Here is a 10000-nt window from a genome sequence, read left to right as displayed (position 1 = left end):
CAACTGTACATCAGGGAAAGGTGTTCCTCGTTCTGTGGTGTGGGATGTGTGTGTGTGTGTGTGAGGGCTTCCCTGTGGTTGAGGTGAAGTGTATTGTCTGTGGTGGTTGTGATCCGTAGATGATGTGTTAAGTGCCACTGTACAGGGTGTGATACCCAGCCCTTCCTGTGGACACAGTCGGTACCCAGGCCTTCCTGTGGACACACTGGGTACCCAGCCCTCCTGTGGACACACTCGGTACCCAGGCCTTCCTGTGGACACAGTCGGTACCCAGCCCTTCCTGTGGACACAGTCGGTACCCAGCCCTTCCTGTGGACACACTCGGTACCCAGCCCTTCCTGTGGACACAGTCGGTACCCAGCCTTCCTGTGGACACACTCGGTACCCAGGCCTTCCTGTGGACACACTCGGTACCAAGGCCTTCCTGTGGACACACTCGGTACCCAGGCCTTCCTGTGGACACACTCGGTACCCAGGCCTTCCTGTGGACACAGTCGGTACCCAGCCCTTCCTGTGGACACAGTCGGTACCCAGGCCTTCCTGTGGACACAGTCGGTACCCAGCCCTTCCTGTGGACACACTCGGTACCCAGGCCTTCCTGTGGACACACTCGGTACCCAGGCCTTCCTGTGGACACACTCGGTACCCAGCCCTTCCTGTGGACACACTCGGTACCCAGGCCTTCCTGTGGACACACTCGGTACCCAGGCCTTCCTGTGGACACACTCGGTACCCAGGCCTTCCTGTGGACACACTCGGTACCCAGGCCTTCCTGTGGACACACTCGGTACCAAGGCCTTCCTGTGGACACACTCGGTACCCAGCCCTTCCTGTGGACACACTCGGTACCCAGGCCTTCCTGTGGACACACTCGGTACCCAGCCTTCCTGTGGACACACTCGGTACCCAGGCCTTCCTGTGGACACACTCGGTACCCAGGCCTTCCTGTGGACACACTCGGTACCCAGGCCTTCCTGTGGACACACTCGGTACCCAGGCCTTCCTGTGGACACACTCGGTACCCAGGCCTTCCTGTGGACACACTCGGTACCCAGGCCTTCCTGTGGACACACTCAGTACCCAGGCTTCCTGTGGACACACTTGGTGCAACAAGGAAGTAACACTGTGTTGTGAGCTGGTGCAACAAGGAAGTAACATTGTGTTGTGAGCTGGTGCAACAAGGAAGTAACACTGTGTTGTGAGCTGGTGCAACAAGGAAGTAACACTGTGTTGTGAGCTGGTGCAACAAGGAAGTAACACTGTGTTGTGAGCTGGTACAACAAGGAAATAACACTGTGTTGTGAGCTGGTGCAACAAGGAAGGAACACTGTGTTGTGAGCTGGTGCAACAAGGAAGGACCACTGTGTTGTGAGTTGGTGCAACAAGGAAGTAACACTGTGTTGTGAGCTGGTGCAACAAGGAAGGACCACTGTGTTGTGAGCTGGTGCATCAAGGAAGTAACACTGTGTTGTGAGCTGGTGCAACAAGGAAGTAACACTGTGTTGTGAGCTGGTGCAACAAGGAAGTAACACTGTGTTGTGAGCTGGTGCAACAAGGAAGTAACACTGTGTTGTGAGCTGGTGCATCAAGGAAGAAACACTGTGTTGTGAGCTGGTGCAACAAGGAAGTAACACTGTGTTGTGAGCTGGTGCAACAAGGAAGTAACACTGTGTTGTGAGCTGGTGCAACAAGGAAGTAACACTGTGTTGTGAGCTGGTGCAACAAGGAAGTAACACTGTGTTGTGAGCTGGTGCAACAAGGAAGTAACACTTGTGAACTGGTGGAACAAGGAAGTAACACTGTTGTGAGCTGGTGCAACAAGGAAGTAACACTGTGTTGTGAGCTGGTGCAACAAGGAAGTAACACTGTTGTGAGCTGGTGGAACAAGGAAGTAACACTGTGTTGTGAGCTGGTGCAACAAGGAAGTAACACTGTGTTGTGAGCTGGTGCAACAAGGAAGTGACACTGTTGTGAGCTGGTGCAACAAGGAAGTAGCACTGTGTTGTGAGCTGGTGCAACAAGGAAGTAACACTGTGTTGTGAGCTGGTGCAACAAGGAAGGACCACTGTGTTGTGAGCTGGTGGAACAAGGAAGTAACACTGTGTTGTGAGCTGGTAGACTGGTGTATACCGGGAGGAGTAGACTGGTGTATACCGGGAGGGGTAGACTGGTGTATACCGGGAGGAGTAGACTGGTGTATACCGGGAGGAGTAGACTGGTGTATACCAGGAGTAGACTGGTGTATACCGGGAGGCGTAGACTGGTGTATACCGGGAGGAGTAGACTGGTGTATACCGGGAGGAGTAGACTGGTGTATACCGGGAGGAGTAGACTGGTGTATACCGGGAGGAGTAGACTGGTGTATACCGGGAGGAGTAGACTGGTGTATACCGGGAGGAGTAGACTGGTGTATACCGGGAGGAGTAGACTGGTGTGTATCGGGAGGAGTAGACTGGTGTATACCGGGAGGAGTAGACTGGTGTATACCGGGAGGAGTAGACTGGTGTGTACCGGGAGGAGACGAGATGTTGTTGACGTGTGAGAGAGACTCCCCAGTCATAGTGTGTGTCCCACCCCGCCATAGCGAGACCCCGTGTCTGGTCATCTGCCTCCCTCATGTCGAGGGTCCGTGATGGTCCGTCCTGCCCCGCCCCGGGGCCAGGTGGTGGCACCAGTGTGCTGTGACGCTCGCCCCGGGGCCAGGTGGTGGCACCAGTGTGCTGTGACGCTCGCCCCGGGGCCGGGTGGTGGCACCAGTGTGCTGTGACGCTCGCCCCGGGGCCAGGTGGTGGCACCAGTGTGCTGTGACGCTCGCCCCGGGGCCAGGTGGTGGCACCAGTGTGCTGTGACGCTCGCCCCGGGGCCAGGTGGTGGCACCAGTGTGCTGTGACGCTCGCCCCGGGGCCAGGTGGTGGCACCAGTGTGCTGTGACGCTCGCCCCGGGGCCAGGTGGTGGCTCCAGTGTGCTGTGACGCTCGCCCCGGGTGGTAGCACCAGTGTGCTGTGACGCTCGCCCCCGGGGCCAGGTGGTGGCACCAGTGTGCTGTGACGCTCGCCCCGGGGCCAGGTGGTGGCTCCAGTGTGCTGTGACGCTCGCCCCGGGGCCTGGTGGTGGCACCAGTGTGCTGTGACGCTCGCCCCCGGGGCCAGGTGGTGGCACCAGTGTGCTGTGACGCTCGCCCCGGGGCCAGGTGGTGGCACCAGTGTGCTGTGACGCTCGCCCCCGGGGCCAGGTGGTGGCACCAGTGTGCTGTGACGCTCGCCCCGGGGCCGGGTGGTAGCACCAGTGTGCTGTGACGCTCGCCCCGGGGCCAGGTGGTGGCACCAGTGTGCTGTGACGCTCGCCCCGGGGCCAGGTGGTGGCACCAGTGTGCTGTGACGCTCGCCCCGGGGCCAGGTGGTAGCACCAGTGTGGTGTGACGCTTGCCCCGGGGCCAGGTGGTGGCACCAGTGTGCTGTGACCCCCGCCCCGCCCCGCCCCGCCCCGCCCCCTTAGATCCGGGCCGGCCGGGGTTGTCACGTCTATTTCTGTCTAATTCAGACAAGTTACGACCAGGTCTGTGTACTGGTGTGGTGTGGGAGTGTGGCCCGCTGGCAGGAAGGCTGGCTACCTCACCAGGTCGGCAGGAACCACCTGTGTGTACTTTGGTGGACCCGGGGCCACACCACCTCCACCTGAGGTGTGGGTGGACCCGGGGCCACACCACCTCCACCTGAGGTGTGGATGGACCCGGGGCCATACCACCTCCACCTCTGGTGTGGGTGGACCCGGGGCCACACCACCTCCACCACAGGTGTGGGTGGACCCGGGGCCACACCACCTCCACCTACAGTACCCGTATGGGGAGCAGATGTGCTCTTGTGTGGCCACAAGAACAGTCTCCACCATCGCACAACTTCTAATATTCATGTCTGGTGTCTACATTCACCATATCCTCACACTGTCATTATAGTACATTCTTCCATCATTCTTGTACTATATATAAAAGTACTCATTTACGTCCTTTTAAACAAGTTCTTTACTCAGTTTCATGTTATGTCCTGTCGCTGTTCTGTTCCCCACATCTCTCGAAGAACTGTTCACTGCCCACGTCTTCGATCCGTCTTCAGAACATTGAAGGTTGTGATCCGTTGATTTCTCACTCCTTACTCTTCTCTCTTCCAAGGTGGGGGGGAATGTAGAGCCTCCAGTCTCTACCTGTAATTTATCTTGTCTTAATTATGGTACCATTATTGTTGTCCTCCTCTGGACCTTCTCTACGAGCTCTGTGCTCCTTCATACACGGTGTCCAAACCAGAAACATGTCTTAATTATGGTACCATCTCTGTTGGCCTCCTCTGGACCTTCTCTACGAGCTCTGCGCTCCCTCAGACACGGAGTCCAAACCTGAGAAGCGTAGTCTAGTTTTTGGCCAAACGTCTGACGTGCACAGCTTGCTCACTGTGCCATACACTTGAAAGATCTTCAGACATTCGCCAGCAGACACGGTTGGTTCTCCTTAACTGCTCTCCTGTTATGGGACTCTGGCCACTAAGGTTAGGGACGGTTATGGGACTCTGGCCACTAAGGTTAGGGACGGTTATGGGACTCTAGCCACTTAGGTTAGGGACAGGGTCGCCTCCCAGTTCCTCGTACTGTGACGCCTCTTCTCTCAGTGTGTTCCCTGCTTATTACTTCACATGTGTTTGGGTTGAAGTTCATCATGTATGTGGGGGATTACCGCCCTCCAGATGGGCCAGGTTACCCCCCTGTAAGGATGGCGCTGTCTTCCTCACTTTCCATTTCTCACATGACCATGGCATCATCAGCAAACATCCTCACTTCCCATTTCTCACATGACCATGGCATCATCAGCAAACACAATCAGTAAGGAGTCCAGTCCAGGAGGCCAGTTATTTACGTGGACCAGGAGGAGGAGTGGCCCAGGAATGGTCATTATGTAGACTTCACTATGTATGGATCTACCAAAACACTGCCACAATACCACACCGCCACACTACCACACCATCACACTACCACACCATCACACTACCGCACCACCACACTACCACACTGCCACACTACACCACCACACTTCCACACTGCCACACTACCACACCATCACACTACCACACCATCACACTACCGCAGCACCACACTACCACACCACCACACTACCACACCAGCACACTACAGGTGTGGAGGGACGTTCTGTGACAAGTGTGATCTTGGCTGGGAGGCCGTGCCAGTATTGCCAAGTTCTCACACCTGACATTGTACATCACACGTTAGAAATGAAGACATTGTACATCACACGTTAGAAATGAAGACATTGTACATCACACGTTAGAAATGAAGACATTGTACATCACACGTTAGAAATGAAGACATTGTACATCACACGTTAGAAATGAAGACATTGTACATCACACGTTAGAAATGAAGACATTGTACATCACACGTTAGAAATGAAGACATTGTACATCACACGTTAGAAATGAAGACATTGTACATCACACGTTAGAAATGAAGACATTGTACATCACACGTTAGAAATGAAGACATTGTACATCACACGTTAGAAATGAAGACATTGTACATCACACGTTAGAAATGAAGACATTGTACATCACACGTTAGAAATGAAGACATTGTACATCACACGTTAGAAATGAAGACATTGTACATCACACGTTAGAAATGAAGACATTGTACATCACACGTTAGAAATGAAGACATTGTACATCACACGTTAGAAATGAAGACATTGTACATCACACGTTAGAAATGAAGACATTGTACATCACACGTTAGAAATGAAGACATTGTACATCACACGTTAGAAATGAAGACATTGTACATCACACGTTAGAAATGAAGACATTGTACATCACACGTTAGAAATGAAGACATTGTACATCACACGTTAGAAATGAAGACATTGTACATCACACGTTAGAAATGAAGACATTGTACATCACACGTTAGAAATGAAGACATTGTACATCACACGTTAGAAATGAAGACATTGTACATCACACGTTAGAAATGAAGACATTGTACATCACACGTTAGAAATGAAGACATTGTACATCACACGTTAGAAATGAAGACATTGTACATCACACGTTAGAAATGAAGACATTGTACATCACACGTTAGAAATGAAGACATTGTACATCACACGTTAGAAATGAAGACATTGTACATCACACGTTAGAAATGAAGACATTGTACATCACACGTTAGAAATGAAGACATTGTACATCACACGTTAGAAATGAAGACATTGTACATCACACGTTAGAAATGAAGACATTGTACATCACACGTTAGAAATGAAGACATTGTACATCACACGTTAGAAATGAAGACATTGTACATCACACGTTAGAAATGAAGACATTGTACATCACACGTTAGAAATGAAGACATTGTACATCACACGTTAGAAATGAAGACATTGTACATCACACGTTAGAAATGAAGACATTGTACATCACACGTTAGAAATGAAGACATTGTACATCACACGTTAGAAATGAAGACATTGTACATCACACGTTAGAAATGAAGACATTGTACATCACACGTTAGAAATGAAGACATTGTACATCACACGTTAGAAATGAAGACATTGTACATCACACGTTAGAAATGAAGACATTGTACATCACACGTTAGAAATGAAGACATTGTACATCACACGTTAGAAATGAAGACATTGTACATCACACGTTAGAAATGAAGACATTGTACATCACACGTTAGAAATGAAGACATTGTACATCACACGTTAGAAATGAAGACATTGTACATCACACGTTAGAAATGAAGACATTGTACATCACACGTTAGAAATGAAGACATTGTACATCACACGTTAGAAATGAAGACATTGTACATCACACGTTAGAAATGAAGACATTGTACATCACACGTTAGAAATGAAGACATTGTACATCACACGTTAGAAATGAAGACATTGTACATCACACGTTAGAAATGAAGACATTGTACATCACACGTTAGAAATGAAGACATTGTACATCACACGTTAGAAATGAAGACATTGTACATCACACGTTAGAAAGACATTGTACATCACACGTTGAAATGAAGACATTGTACATCACACGTTAGAAATGAAGACATTGTACATCACACGTTAGAAATGAAGACATTGTACATCACACGTTAGAAATGAAGACATTGTACATCACACGTTAGAAATGAAGACATTGTACATCACACGTTAGAAATGAAGACATTGAACATCACACGTTAGAAATGAAGACATTGTACACAGTATGGTTCTGGGGGACGTTACTCCCCCAGTGTTAGAGACAAGTGCAGGGAGGGTGTGGTGGTGTCAGGGAGGGCTGTCCTAGTGGCAGGGAGGGTGTGGTGGTGTCAGGGAGGGCTGTCCTAGTGGCAGGGAGGGTGTGGTGGTGTCAGGGAGGGCTGTTCTAGTGGCAGGGAGGGTGTGGTGGTGTCAGGGAGGGCTGTCCTAGTGGCAGGGAGGGTGTGGTGGTGTCAGGGAGGGCTGTCCTAGTGGCAGGGAGGTGTGTGGTGTCAGGGAGGGCTGTCCTAGTGGCAGGGAGGGTGTGGTGGTGTCAGGGAGGGCTGTCCTAGTGGCAGGGAGGGTGTGGCAGGGTCAGGGAGGGCTGTGCTAGTGCCAGGGAGGGTGTGGCAGGGTCAGGGAGGGTTGTCCTAGTGCCAGGGAGGGTGTGGCAGGGTCAGGGAGGGTTGTCCTTGTGCCAGGGAGGGTGTGGCAGGGTCAGGGAGGGTGTAGCAGGGTCAGGAAGGGCTGTCCTAGTGCCAGGGAGGGTGTGGCAGCAGGGTCAGGGAGGGTTGTCCTTGTGCCAGGGGGTGTGTGGCAGGGTCAGGGAGGGCTGTCCTAGTGCCAGGGAGGGTGTGGCAGGGTCAGGGAGGGCTGTCCTAGTGCCAAGGAGGGTGTGGCAGCAGGGTCAGGGAGGGGGAGGCCAGCAGAAGGGAGGAGCCATATATAGCTCAGGTTGGTGGGTCAGGGTTGGCCAGGGAGGGAAGGATGGAGGGAGGGAGCAGGAGGGAGCAGGAGGGAGGGAGCAGCAGGTGGCTGTCGCTGTGCCACTCTCTTCCTTTTACTTTCTGGCATTTCCGGTCCCCCCCCCCGCGGTGGTACTTCCCAGGTTACACCACCCACCCCGCGCCCACCCACGTGTGGGTGGGCGGGTGGGTTGCCGTCGCCCCCTCCCCCCTCAACCGGCTCGCCCACCCACCCACCCACCCTAGAGAAAGCCAAGACCCGACTTGTAGCATGAATCATACACTTTCCCCCCGTGCCCACCCACCCCCCCTCCCTCCACCCACCCCTCCAACCCACCGCCGGGTTCACTACTGGGAAGTGTGACGTCACGCGCGTCATCTCCATGACGTCATGGGATACGTGCGCGGGGCTGCCACCTCGTATTTACCGCGTCGTCTTCGTTAGACCGACTCGCACGACTGGAATGGTCGTTAGTGTGAGGTTCGGCAGACGCAGACGACCCGCTGGTGGTGTGAGGGCGTGTGTGAGGCGTGTGTGTGAGGAAGTAGTTGAAGCGGGAGGTGGTATTATGAAGGCGACCGGATGCCCCAGCTGACCGCGCCATCTTGGTCGAGTTGCCAAGTCAGGCCATTTTTAAAACTCTGTCCGTTGTTTATGTTACTACAACTGCGCACAAGAACGTTCTCAAAGAACAGTTCTATACGTTCTTCAGACGCGTAGTGGAGGAGGTAAAAGTAGTGGTGTAGTGTGTGTATTGGAGGAGATAAGTGGAAGATAAGGAAAAGTGGTGTTGTGTTCTTGTGTGTGTGTGTGTGTGTGGCATCCAATTCGTGAGGTGAAGTCCGTACCTGACGTGTACGATAAGCTTGGCCGGTGTCGTAGCGTACCCGCCCAGTTTAGCTTCGTATGTGGTGTAGTTAAGACACCGTCTGTGTCTGTCTGTGTGTGGTGCTGGACTGCTACTACCTCCTCCTCCTCCTCCTGGTTTTTACGTTGGATACCGCCACTACCCCCCGAACGAGGTAAGTGGAGCGAGGGAAGTGGCTAGAGTGTGTGTGGGAGGCCATGCTGTGGTGGTGTGGGTGAAGGAGGGAGTGTACTGTGTGGCGCCTGATAAGACCACACCCTCACTCACCCTCACTCATGATACTAGCTCCTGTGTCTCATCTTCCCTCATACTGCCTCACTACCCTCATGTTGTCTCATCTTCATACACCATCCTCATACTGTATCATAATGCCCCACCTCCCTCTTCCTGCCCCACAACCATCGTGCTGCCCCACCTCCCTCATATTGCCCTACCATCCTCATATTGCCCCACCATCCTCATACTGTATCATCTCCCTCGTATTGCCCCACCTCCCTCTTGCTGCCCCACAACCTTCGTGCTGCCCCACCTCCCTCATATTGCCCCACCATCCTCATATTGCCCCACCATCCTCATACTGTATCATCTCCCTCGTATTGCCCCACCTCCCTCTTGTTGCCCCACAACCTTCGTGCTGCCCCACCTCCCTCATGCTGCCCCACCTCCCTCATGCTGCCCCACCTCCCTCTCGCTGCCCCATCTCCCTCATACTGCCCCACCTCCCTCATGCTACCCCATCTCCCTCATACTGCCACACCTCCCTCATGCTGCCCCACCTCCCCCATGCTGCCCCACCTCCCTCACACTGCCTCATTACAGTTCTGTCGTCATGAGAACTGTAGGTTCACATGCGACAGTGAATTCCAGTGTGTCACTGTATGTGTATTGATAATACAACTGCTGTATTATGCATTAGTATGTCAGGTGATTGTATTTTGTATGTACCCATGTATGCTGTATCTTGCCTCCTCCAGTCCCTCATAATGTAAACACATGGTCGTGCACGACAGTGAGCTAACCCTCATCAACTCATATTTTTGGACTGAATTTTGAATAAAAGTCATTTTCTTTTGAAACAAACTCAATGTGCACTCGATTTCTATGCCTTTCCCACAGTACACAG

General features: G+C 52.4%; 1 protein-coding gene across 9 annotated transcripts in view; it reads left to right on the top strand.

The window, feature by feature from the left end:
• Positions 1–10000, top strand: part of rhea (Talin_middle and talin-RS domain-containing protein rhea) — a 639718-nt gene that overhangs the window by 236298 nt on the left and 393420 nt on the right. Inside the window, exon 1 of one of the 9 annotated variants that reach the window (XM_071689885.1) lies at positions 8731–9031. The exons of 7 other annotated variants lie outside the window; for them this stretch is intronic. The gene's annotated coding sequence lies outside the window, so the exon portion shown is untranslated. Of the gene's footprint in view, positions 1–8730; positions 9032–10000 lie in introns of those variants that run through there. One more of the 9 variants, XM_071689880.1, reaches the window with a different exon arrangement.

This window comes from Panulirus ornatus, chromosome 47 (assembly GCF_036320965.1).
Source record: "Panulirus ornatus isolate Po-2019 chromosome 47, ASM3632096v1, whole genome shotgun sequence".
Taxonomy (NCBI): domain Eukaryota; kingdom Metazoa; phylum Arthropoda; class Malacostraca; order Decapoda; family Palinuridae; genus Panulirus; species Panulirus ornatus.
This window is presented reverse-complemented; position numbering and strand designations above follow the sequence as displayed.